Raw genomic sequence first — 14,023 nt, 5'->3', positions numbered from 1 at the left:
AATTTCCATATAAAACCATAACCGAGATAACAAAAAAACAAAACAAAACAAAACAAAACAAAACAAAACGGAACAGTTGGTTTTAAAAACGGTTTGGTTTTTATGGTTCGATTGTATCGGTTAATTTAGTTATGGTTCTATTTATCTTTTCGGTTATTATGCTCACCCTAGCGGCTATGATTGAAAACCTACCCCTTGAAGTAGATTTCAAATTTAGCAAAAAGGTATGAACATAGAGGAATTTGTGGTAGACGAAAAGAAAAAAGATGTATATAGCAGCTACAGGCCTGCTTTTGCAAAGGAAACCTTTTTTGTATTATAAATATTGTTTGCATAAATCAAACCCAAGTATTTAATAAAATAATTTGTTCTGTTGAAACACATTTGTAAATTTGGTGATTGAGATGTCGTGTTCTTCAGATGAAATAGCAGTCGATTATATACAAATTTCCAGAGTAAATAAGCAAATCACTAAAATCATATACACTCTCCATGGGCTAAAATCTTTTTTAAATTCATAGTTTGCAGATCCGCCAAAGATAATATAAATTCATTCGCCTTTATAAAATTGACCTCACATGAATTACTAACACATTCTAACTCTGTACATGATGATGCTACTTTAACTAATCGATCTTACAAGCAATATTATCCTAAAACATAGATGATGGAGATCCATATGAATAATATTTATCATGGTGAGTTCCTTCATCAAAATTCAGTGAGTAACTAACAGCATCATACTGGAATATCAAAGGCTTTGAAGATCCGTATATGCTTTTTTTGCTTCCTTCAATGACCTTCTTCATGAGCTTCCACCAATTATGACTCCTGCGTACACTGCCACTGTTAATTTGTGTGCAGTCTTCCTGATCGGAGATTGAAGAAGTCGACGTACAGTCAGAAACGTTAGACAAGCGTCCTTCAGTGGCCATCTTTTTTGGATAGAGAAGAGTTCTAGGTTGTTGTGAATTGTGAATTGTGAATTGATGAATGGAAGTTTAATTAGTGGAAGAGGAGACTTTATAGTAGGTGTAGAGGGGGTATTTGGTAATTCTGAGAGTGTGTAGTGTAGCTTTAAATCTTAGGTGTAAAGTGGTCGTTAGAACGTCAGTTGGCCATCTTTACACATAATTTGTGGGACTCTGTAATATTTTGACTGGATATCTTGAGCCATTATACTAATTTTTCTGGATTTTTAATTGAGCCGACAATCTTTTTTTCAACACCATTTAATAAGTATAGTAGTATTAAAACTCTTATCCTAAAGCTTCTACTTTAATTAACAAAAGAACATAGAGTGATCTGAAAGATGTGTTCTCTTCGGTTTTTAGTCCATGTGCATACTCTAAACGTTCCAAGGGAAACTTCGCTTTAAATTGACATCATCTTTTAATCGTTGGATCTTATCTTATAACCTAACTTTTACAAAAGACAGAAACAAAAAGATCATTTGCCTTCGTCATTTTCTTTTGATGTCATTGTTTGCCAATTATCCACTCAGAATACAAGAAAGTTGATTTTATTTATGTATGCAACTTTATTCTTCGAATATTCAAGGAGTCGGTTGGCTTGAAAAGGATTAAGAGCATATCACATGATTTCACATGGGGAAGTGATATGCCTTTCTGATTTTTTTTGGTTTTTTTTATTATTATTATTTTTTTTTTTGCAAGAAATGTAACTGTATTTTTTGGTTTTGATTTTTTTTCATACCGATTTAATTTTCGGTTATATATGTATTTTAGGTGTAAATATATCTCTCGTACACATGCACGGTTGACACTAAAATTTACTTTGGATGCCTTAGTCTTCCTCCTCGGACTATAGTTGTCTTCAATATTCTATCACGTTAATATCCAAGTGGCAACGCCGTGTTCCACATGGTTAATCTCCCAAAAAACAAATAGAAGAAACAAGAAGGGTTGGAGCAATTTTCTTATGATATTTCAAATGCAACCAGTGCAGCTAGGTTCTAAAATTAAGCAAAAATGTAGGAAAACATGGAAGGACTTATTCAACTATTATAAAACTGTGCTTGATTCTTTTTTTTTTCTTGTGCCGTTCTGGGTTCAAAGTTATTCCCTATAACAGTATAAAGTTATTCCCTATAACAGTATTCCCTATAACAGTCTGGCACTTAAGTCTCAAGTGTGCCATGCTAGTAAAAAGGGATTGGTCCATTTGAAAATGGATTTGGGCCTGAGGTAACATGTGTTGTATAAATGTCATCTCCCTTACATTTGACCTCCAACTTGAGGTCAAACTCTAGAAAACAGAGTTGAATTTCATGTTTTCACTCCCAGGCGGCTTCGAAGAGATGGTTGTTACTTATTTATTGAGGACCTGATGATCATGTTGTGTTTGTTCTTTGTTTAGACGAACTCGGTATGTATGGTCATCATCTTCTAAGATTGGAAAATTGGTTGTCTATATTGTACTTGAATTGGAACAGAATATTAGAATGTGAAAACGGGGTAGATTGGTGCTTGAGGAGGTAACTCGAAACAGTATGTAACTTGATAAAATTTCTCCAAGATTTTATTTGGCTTTAAAAACGTTTTGCAAGTTTCTAGTTAACACGTCTTTCTATAGAAGATTTGCAGTCGATTCATAGCTTTAAATAAACGAAATCGCCCATATTGAAGTTCTTATATAGATGGTGTTTGTTAGCTTTACTGGTCATTTTTTCTTGGACCTAGGTAAAGCCTCTTTGGTCAGCTCGATCACCCATTGATGTGCGGTTGATGTGCAATGAAGGTATCGCCGATAGAAGCAAAAATAGAATTGTCGTGTTTGTATTCATGAATGGCGGTGGCGTCTTTACCATATTGGGCCTTGAAGGGTAACATGTTGATTGTGGAATGGTGTCTCTAGTGTAACATAATTCGACAAGGTATAGGCAATGATTCCTCGAGCGAGGTTCTTCATTAATAAAGGAACCTCTGTAAGCTTGCAAGAACTAAGAACTAGTTGCCTACCTTATTTTGATCATCAGTTTTCATATCGTAGGCACTTGAATGTAATAAGCGGGTTTCCAACTGTTTAAAAATTACTTAGAAAATAATGGATCATGGTCTTGAATGATAGAATTTGGAACCACATGCAGTCCATAGGCTTCTATTAAAGAGAGGAAGCATTGAATTGAGTTGGAAATGGTAGGAAATGGGCGAGTAAGTAAGTCGATCGATAATGACCAATATTGTGATATTTCCGTTTAACAAGGGAAGCACGGCCGGTCAAAACATATATTGGGTCCGGGGCAAAAAGAAAAAAAGGTCCCCCAAAGTCATTAATATAATAAAGATTAATTCAAAAATAGACATATTGTTACAAAATTCACTAATTATATTACAAAATATAAATATGGCTGCAACATTACAAAAACAACTAATTTTAAAAAATATATATATTTCTCCTAACTTTTGGGATGCAATATCAATGATAATATTATCATAATCAATTTTATCTATCATATCTTTCTCTATATATATTATACATCCTAGGAATTTTGTACCCCTAGAGACATGGCCTTGGGAGACCGCCCGATTTGCCCACCATCTGGACCGGGCCTGGGAGAAGGCGTGTGATAAAATACATGAAGATATCTATCATGGATTTATGGTGTTGGTAATGGTTGGAGAAGGCCATATGGTTTGTGGTCAGGAGCTTTAGTGCGTTGGCAAACATGGAAGTGCTTAATATAGTTAGCTACATTGGTTTTCAAGTATAGCTAAACAAATGAGACAATAAATGTGAATTTCCTATAAAAGAGACAAATGAATGTTGGGAGCATTAGCGACAAAGAGGTGTCCTAGATTTTACACCAAGCTGCCGCAAAAACCGAAATTACTTTCTTGCTCTCCGATGTAGTTGATAATCTTCTGGCTCTCTAGAGCATCGCCCAAATGCTTACGAATATCATTTAGCCAAGTAGCAGTATGAGCTGAAATGGCGAACATCAACTCACAATCAATATGTCTTAGAGCATCGCCGACTTTATTTTGTTTTCCTAGTTTATGGTGAAGCTCAAAATTATACACCAAAAGTGTCGTGACGCATTTTTGTTCATTGAAGTTTGAATGACCTTCGTGAGTAGGTGTGTAACATTGTGGTGATTGGTAAAAATGTTGAACTTCCGAAGAAGTAGACATTGTCTCCATTTTCTGACCGCTTCGCTAATGGTGTACAGCTCACGAACTTAGGTAGATTAGGCTTCCATGAGATGGGTCATTTCTTTGCTAAAATAAGAAATGGGTCAATGTCGTAGCATAGTAGCACACCAATAGTGTATCCGGATGAATCCATAGTGACATAGAACAAAGCGGAGAAGTACGATGGTGCGAAGACAAGGAGGGACACCATGGCTACCTTGTGGTTGTGGGAGTAGATGGATCTTATGAACAAAACAAACAAAGTCAGGAACATAAAATGTAGGGTTTTAAAAAGTACCTAAAGAATAGACACACATACAATGATGAGTCACTATTCTCATGATTGTTGTCCATGATATCCGTTTCGGATTACCTTGAGTGAGACATGTCACACGTGACTATTACGGGTACGTATGTTGTGGTTTAGTTCGGTTATTGGACAAACCAACCCATAATAATTACAATCGGTTAATGCATTTCAGTTAAAGGTTTTTGTTATTGGATAACATCGGTTGACCATAATGGTAAACTAATTCCATAAATAAAAAATTACATATCTATAAAAATGAAAAAAAAAAGTATATTGTCAAAAAATTAAAATGAAAATAAAAAAGTACTATGTTGTTAATTTAGTTGTATTCTTTCGGTAATTAATTTAGAAACCTCAAAACCACCATACAATTCCACTCAACTTCTTAAAATATTTAGTAGCCGTCAACAAAATTAGTTAAATATGTGCTCAATAGATATTAAACATTATCTTATTGATTTTTAAATAAATAACTATATTAAAATAATTTTTATTAGATACTTAATCTTATCCACCAACCAAAACTTTGTACTAATGAATCACATACACTTTTTTCTTAAGTAGCTAATTTAATGGAATTTTTATTTTCGTTATTTGACACTATTTATTTAATATTTAGGTTTACATTACAATTTATATATAATTAAATATAAGATTTTGGTTCAGTTTATAATATTTCAATTTCCATATAAAACCATAACCGAGATAACAAAAAAAAAAAAAAAAAACGGAACAATTGGTTTTAAAAACGGTTTGCTTTTATGGTTCAGTTGCATCGGTTAATTTAGTTCTTGTTTGGTTTTTCTTTTCGGTTATTATGCTCACCCTAGCGGTTATTTTTAAAATATTACCCCTCCATGAGTAGATTTCAAGAAGTAGTTAGCAAAAACCTATGAAAATATAGGAATTTTTTGTTCGTCTCTATATTGAAGAGAACGAAAAGAAAAAAGATCTAAATAGTAGCTACCGGTCTGCTTTGGGAAAGGTAACTTTTTTTTTCTTATTATAAATATTGTTTGCATAAATCAACCCAAGTTTTTAATAAAATAATTTGTTCTGTTGAAACACATATTTAAATTTGGTGATTGAGATTTCGTGTTCTTCCGATGAAATAGCCGTAGATTATATACAAATTTGCAGAGTAAATAAGCAAACCACTAAATTCATATACACTCTCCATGGGCTAAATCTATTTTAAATTCATCGTTTGCAGATCTGCCAAACACTACTAGAAAACAACTCTTTCACCTACAGCAGATTCTGTAGGTAATTTGTAGGTAAAACAGGTTACCTATGGATTAACTATGGAAACGGCTCCGTAAGAATATGGCTTGTGGGTAATTGGTTGAGACGGATTGCCTACGAATTTCATACAGAGTACCTACGGAATTTTTTGTTGGTAATTTAGGTTGCCTACAATTACATTTAGATATGGATTACCTACGAAACCTTTTTTACTATAGATTGCCTACGGAATTATTACCTACGGATTACCTACGAAGCATCATTTATTGATTCTCTACAGAAATATTACCTACCGATTCCCAACATAATCCTTTCCTACAAATTGCCTACAAAATATTTTCCTACAAATTGCCTAAGGCATTTTCAATTTGTTGTGACATATTTATCAGTCACAAATCCGTCACTAATGATTTTATAACAAAAAAAAACTAATAAATTTGAAATAAAATGCAGGTTTTTTCTGCCCAAAATGCAGAAAAAACTCAAAAAAAAATTATACCTAAATCTACATCCATATTCAACCACAAATATAATATTCAATATATTATAAAAATTGTCAAATACATCAAAATAGTAAAATGCATTACAAATGTTTTAACAAAACATAAACCTAAGAACTATTTGATCCCTAAATCAAGGGTGCATCTACTATACTTATTGCCCTCCAAAAATTGTTACTCTGTGATTAATTCTACACCACAGATATTAAAAGAAACAAGGCATAATACAAACCGTATAAAATAACATTATGACCAAAAAGTGTTAAAAGCACATTTGTATGTACTCATACTTGCTCATAACTCTTAGGGATCTTGTGAGTAGAAGTCACCGTCAATGAAATATCTTCTTCAATCTTGATGGGAATACCAAGAGCCATCTTTACTCTCATCAATAATAAGTTGAAAGGTACCTGTTTCATATATGAACTGTTAGATCAAACAACTCCTTAATTACCTACTTTAAAGAATCGCCTTTTCTCTTTTCCTCTTGTGATTAAGTGATAGAAGATACCTTGAATCGATGTATCTATTGAAGAAGACCTTCTATTGTTTTAAAAAACAGAAATCCCACTTTTAACCTTGTCACCACAACAAGAATAGAAAAGGGGAGGGGACAAATAAGTGTAAATATATATGTAGACTATAATCACCACTCATAATACAATACATGATGATAGTAATTAATCTACTTAAATATTCACAAGACACCAGTGAGTGAGAGTGTACCTTGTAGATTACATACTTAATTAGTAGTCGCCCCCCAATTCCACAACTTCAGTTTCGGGTAGATGAATCCACATTATAAATATGTTGATCAATATTCCACCACCAGTAAATCAAATGGGGAAATTAAGATGATGAGATGCAATATTATCTCCATCTGGTGGGGCAGATCTTAATAAAACCGACCTGCCTACTGCCTGCTGCCTATGATCATCAGAATTAATACCACATTAATTTAATGTCAATTTAGCCCTACGAACTTTTTCCATTTCTTTTAAAAGGTCACTTATGTTTTTTTGGGCTTGCTAAGGGTATAAACTCCACATTAACCTGTTAAAAACACCATATGACTTGCAATTTCCAGTTTCTATGGGATTTTTATATATTTTTTTTTCAATTAAAAAAAAGAAATTAAATTAAAATTACACCACCAACACCAAAAACTAAGCCATCGTCACTCTCATCTCTTTTGAGTCCTGATCTAGGGTTCCAGCATTTGTCCCTAATCTTGTTCATTGGATGCTCAAAACTCATCAAACCACCCTCACTATGGAACATACATCCTGTGAATTTATCCCAAAAAAGGTCAAATCTTGATGTGGATACCAAAATTAAATCTTAAAATCAGGTTGTAAGCTTATGATCCATAACAAGAAAAGATATATAGGATTAATCCATCTGCAGCTATTCCTCAATGCAGTTTTACCCCACCATCTAAACCTTGCAATTATACTTTTTCATTTAGGAATTTTCACGAACAGTTGGCAGGAGAAACAAAGTAAAAAAAGCTGAGCCTTGTGATTTATGAACCATGAAAATGGAAGTTTACTAGTGCAATGAAAACAGTTCCGGCTTTACTGTCGTAGACAACAAAATACGGTGCTTCCGGCAATCTCTGGCCATGGTGGAAGGAAATGTCTGGTTTGAGAAAAACAGTCCCGCCGCCATTGCCAAACACCAAGCTGAAAACTTCCCGGAGAGTTTAACGTTACTGGTGGTGGTGTAACCACCACACACTTTACAAGTGCTTCAAGACACCACACTTGGGTCACTTATGTCGGCTTTAATACAGCCTCGTGACCCACCACATCGGCGGTTTTTGCTGGAGAAAGGGTGTTGCTTCGCCATGATGGCCGACCTGAGATAAACGGTGATGGGTTGAATCAGGGATGGCGAGGGTACCACCGCCATGGTGGCCGACGTGATATGAGGTGGTGTTGGAGCAACCGACGATGACGATGGTGATGGTGATGGAGTGAAAAGATCGAGTTTCTTTTTTCTTCAAAGTGTTTGTTGGACATTAAAGAGGAAGAGCTCTCATTCCCGAATTTCTTTGAGGGATGTTCATATTTTTTTTCCCTTTCGACACCTACAAAATCGGATTCTACAAGGGGGAACTGAGGTCGATTGGGATTTAGGGGTGGAGAGAAACATGGTCCGTTGTATTGGAGGCAACTGAAAAGTCTTAAACCTAGCAAACATTCGGATTAAGCGGGGATTTTGATTTTTTCAATCCGTTGGTATTCATTTGGAGATTACCTACGGATTTAAAACGGAATTGAAAAATAATTTTTCTTTTTTTGATTACCTCAAGTACCCCTTGGGACAAATTTGTTCAAAGACATAAATCAAAAGTCAAAGTCAATGGTCCAAGTTGACCCAACTCGCCGAGTTGTCCTTCAACTCGTGGAGTTTCTTCATTAGTTTGCAAAGATCGAACAAAACTCCATCAACTCGCTGAGTTCACGCATGAACTCACCGAGTTCGCCTGAAATCCAACCTCTTAATTCATTAAGCCGACCTTTTCGAAACTAAGGACTTCTCAACCCAGATCTTAACTGAAATGGCCTCAAGAAGGGTAAAGTTTCCAACTTTACCCTTAAGAACCACCAAAATGGGTTCAAAACCCAAACCCTAAACTTAAAAGGGTAAGGACTTAGTCATTAAGCACTTATTCAACAAGGACACAACTCCAAAATGCAGATCTGACCATGTGAGGCTAGATGGCCGTGTAAAGTTTCGAACTTTACACTTACTCATAACTAGAACAAGCTCAAAAGAGGCGAAAAGAAGGACTTAATGAATGCATGAAGCCCTTAAGACCATAAAGTTGGCACCTTTATACCAAAAGAGCTCATGAATATCATAGATCTGAAAAGGATAAACATTTGAGACTTCTACTTCCCCAACAATCACCCATCCATGGCTATATGCATACAAATAAACCCAATAAAAGATCTAAACCAATATTTGAGCAAGGTTAGAACTTTATACCCGAAATATGTTGGAAATGGAGCAGAGAACCAAGATCTGAAAGCTCCTACTTGAACCACCACCTTGCACCAAGCTTCTCTTCCTTCAATGAGCCTTAAACACGCCAAAACACACCAACAATGAGCTCACAACACTCACGGAGGCTCTAGGGTTTCAAGACTATGGTTAGGGTTGCATATCACCACGACAATTTGATAGGATGGACTTTTGAGAAGAGGTTATTTATGATTTATTAATATATTATAAGTTCTAATATATTAATATGAAATCATATTATTTAATTAGTATTGATCAAGAATTAATTTGGAATTAATTTAGTGATAAAAAGAGACTAATTAAATGTAAGGGGATTGATTTGGTAAATCAATCATTCTTATGGTGTGAGCTTATGGTTATTTAGGATGGGCTAAACAAATGTGGTAGTCCATGGATAGTCCATGGAGGTTTTAACCCATGGATCCTAAGTAAGGTGAAAAGTCAATCACATTAGGGTTTACATGGATGTAACCCTAATCCTAGCCACACTATATAAGAAGACCCTAGGCTACTAAAATCGACACCTAGTGATCTTTGGAAGACCATAAACGATTTTTGGTGTGCATAAACTCTCTCAAAAGTCATCCTTTGTCTAAGGTGTGTTGTGAACCATTTGAAATGTAACCCTAATCCTAGCCACACATGTATGTATGTATGTATGTATAAATTATGTATAACTTGGTGAAAACAAAGTAATCGATGTATAATAATGTTGTGAACAAAATGAAGTAAAAAAGACGACATTTAACCATCGGATAATGAAAAATACAAAAACTTTCGTAGGTAATCTGTAGGTAAATATGTAACATCCCAATTTCAAGGGCAAAAATTTCATTTTTAAATTAAGTACCTCATGAAATAGTATGCCAAAACATTGTCCAGCTACATCAACTTATGAAAAAAAAAACCATAACGTCATGTTTCAAAATCACAATATCAAGAGTTATGAAAATCAGAGTACAATCCCAGAAACTCCATGCGGAAATCATGTGTGTGATGCACTGCTACACCGCCGGCTCCTTCCCCTTGGACGAAGAGCTACCTGAAACCAAAACTGAAACTGTAAACACAAAGCTTAGTGAGTTCCCCCATCATACCACATACCAAAACCACATACATATTGTCAGACAATTCTGGGGTGCCCGACCTACCAATGTCAAGCCATTCTGGGGTGCTGACCTAGCCATGTCAAGCCATTCTGGGGTGCTGACCTACCCGTGTCAGGCTATTCTGGGGTGCCGACCTACCCTCCGGTCTATCTCAACAGAATACGGGGACTATTTCACCCCCTACCGCTAGAATATAATGTCATATCATAATCGTGATGTCAGACATATCTGGGGTGTCCGACGTACCAATTGGTCCTAGTGACCGAATCAGGGACTAGTCCCCTCCTACTGATACTATCTCACATAACATAGCATACTAGCATACACATATATCAATCACAAGCAACCCAGATGATTATCACAAAGACAATCACCACACCTAAACAATTACCAGTGGGCCGACATTGGTGCCTTAGACCCACTTCTACTGGAAGGTAACTCACCTCGATGTCGTGCAGTGTCTGAAATGTCCTTGGCGTGAAAGTCGACTCCCTTCGACTCCTCAATCCCTACATGGCAACCCTTCTAAATCATTAATTCGAACATGCAACCCAAACCAGGGTCAACTCAATTCAGTCAAAGTCCACATTGGTCAAAGTCAACATCCAGTTGACCTAACTCGCCGAGTTGGTTAACCAACTCGTCGAGTCCATATCCCTCTACTCGAACCAATCTCCGACTCAACTCGTCGAGTCTAGCAAGAACTCGACGGGTTCTTCTTCAATCATACCATCGGGGCCATCTTCATCTGACTCGCCGAGTTCGACCTTGAACTCGTCGAGTTCATCTCCCTCATAAGATTGTGTCCATCTTAGTTGTATGAACAACTCGTCGAGTCCATCTTCAAAGATTGGGAGATTGCCTTGGACTCGCCGAGTCTGTTCATACACTCACCGAGTCGCCGAGTTCCAAGAACAATGCGTCGAGTCCATCCTTGACCAATACTGTACAGTCGATTTAAATGGGTCTTAACACACCAAAACCATAGATCTGGCCTCCTAATATCCATTTTACACGTAAAGTTCCAAACTTGGTACACATGCAAGGGGTCTTTGGCCCAAAAGCCATAAACGATGGCCTCCAAAGTGCATGGGGTGTTCATGGAAAGAAAATAGGCACCTTTGTGCCATAAAACCCCCCAATAGACCTGGATCTAAAGCATACACTGACTTCCAACACTAAATCCCGAATACAACCTCTCTAGGGCTTAGAAAGATGAAAGAAAAGGCCCAAAAATCAAGATCTATAGACAAAGGTTCAGCTTCATACCTCCAATAAGCTGAAAATGAGCTTCAAACTCTGGATCTTCTTGTTTCCCCTTGGTCTCACAAGTTCATTCCCTCTTCTCAAGGTTCACAACCCACCAAAAACACCAAAATGGCCTTAGAACACACAAAAACGGCTAGGGTTTCGATATGATGTCTTCTGGGAGTACAAGGGACGATGGAGGCTGAGATAAGGTGTTTAAATAGGGTGCAAACCCTCAAATTTAGGGTTTCACTCAAACAGCGCCTACTCGTCGAGTCGGTCTCCCGACTCGTCGAGTAGGTCACTTAAACTCCTGCGGATCACGACTCTACTCGACGAGTTGGGCCACCAACTCGTCGAGTCCCAGAGAAAACACATGAATTTATTTAATTAAATACGTACCAGGAATCAGGTGCTACAAATCTCCCCCACTTATTTTAGATTTCGTCCTCGAAGTCTGCTGTGACAACCGTCAAAATTCGAGTCGGTTCTAGATTTAAATAAACTTGGTTGCACGTATAGTCATGACACATACTAGACTTAGTAACTAGAAGTTAAGATATAACCTATTAGAAACTTGGAAACAATTAGAAACAATGGATAATGTACTTAGATTTCACATTGATATGTGAATTCTACAACTACTTAACTGTAGTGAATATCCATATTTAGGTCACTCCTTGACTCGAACACGATTTCATGAATCATATACACCCATCATGCACTTGACCTAGTAGTAGAAATTAGGTCAAAGTCTCATAGAAACTTAAGTCAAAGTTGAAGACTAGGACTAGTATACTTGATTCCTCAATTTCGCTTGAATTTCGGAATCACTACATAGAATGCCAATAAACCGGTAAAAATAAATTACAAACATTATTTCTAATTTGAATAAGAGTTATGAAACTCAAAAATAATTTAAAAAGTCTCAAAATTTAATTAATTTTGATATCCAAATATTTATTAAATCTCAAGACCCTAAAAGCCATAAAAACTCATATTTATATACTTTAACCTTAAAAATTCTATAAAAATAATTATGAAACTTATAATATGATCTTATAATAATTAAAATTATGAAAAATGCTTTTAAGGAAAATAAAATTTAAGTCATTAACAATTACCCTAAATCTATAAGTCAAAAATCAAGGTTTCATGAGCAAAAACTTGGTTAGGGTGTATATTTTATAAAAAGTTTGATATTTGTATAAAATAATTGAATTTTTTTATAAAATTCAAAGAGAGGGAGGGCATTTTACACTCAAAACCGTCCACCCTCTTCCCAAGAAACTTCCCCTCTTCCCAAAACACATAATCACTCCTTCTCTCTCTCTCTCTCACTCCATTTCCTTCACTTCTCTCTCTCTACACTCTCTCTCACACTCCACCATTTACCACACTCAAACTCTCTCTTTCTCTCTCTAAAACCACGAACATCTCTTAACCTTCAAATCTTCATCTTCTAGGGTTGTTCTTCATGGTAATCACGAAAATCCTTCAATCTCCTTCACTTTTCTTTCTAGTTTTAAATGTTTTTCTTGCACTTGTCCTTCTTCTACACCATTCTTTGTGAACATTCATGATCATAGCCATGAATGTCGAGTTTGATGATGATGGTGGTAGGGTTTCACCCAAGAACAACATGCATGTTGTTTGATGGTGAAATCCAAGGACCAAAACCTATATCAAACCCTAAAATACGGATTTTTTACAAGTTTTAGAGGTTCATCTACCTTATGCATTCAAGTTTTTCCTTGAAAAACATCACTATAAACAAAATATATCCATGCATGGTCTTCAAACCGTGATGCATGTAATGAACATCAAGTTAAAGAGCTTGATGATCAAAGTACATTGTTAATAGTGCATGTAAATGATTTTATTCATAAAAAAATCTAAAAATCCTTTTCTGTTCAAAACAAACTTTTCTCAAAATCCCAGTAAAATAATAAGAGGATCTGGAAAATACCAAGAGTTTTTATCATTTCCTTGATTTACTAAAATTGTTACAAGAAAACAAGGCCATAAATCATATAAAATAGTTTCTGAGGTATATAAATCCTAGAAAACTTCGTGGATGACCCCTAAGGTAATTAACGACCTCTCATTAAATTTCATCAATTTTGTTACTTTTTAGTATGCTTTTGGAATTTCTTTTTGTTTAGCTCCAATAAATCCTAAAACCCCATTAGGGAATGTGAAAAGGGTATATAATATTTTTCGCAGCTTCTACCTTCTGTGGAAGACTCAGAAAGATATTTTGGGAAATTTTCAAAATGTATATCTATTTTTCATGATTTTTTGTGTTTATAATGAACTAAAAACATGAAAAATAGTTTTACTCATCCAAAATTCATGAAAAATTACCAGAACACCTTATAGTACATTAGGATGCTACATAAAAATTTTTATGATTTTTCTCTT

Source organism: Lactuca virosa, chromosome 4, assembly GCF_052849685.1.
Source record: "Lactuca virosa cultivar CGN04683 chromosome 4, Lactuca_virosa_CGN04683_v6, whole genome shotgun sequence".
Taxonomy (NCBI): domain Eukaryota; kingdom Viridiplantae; phylum Streptophyta; class Magnoliopsida; order Asterales; family Asteraceae; genus Lactuca; species Lactuca virosa.
The sequence above is the reverse complement of the archived record's forward strand: the minus strand, read 5'-3'. Positions refer to the sequence as shown.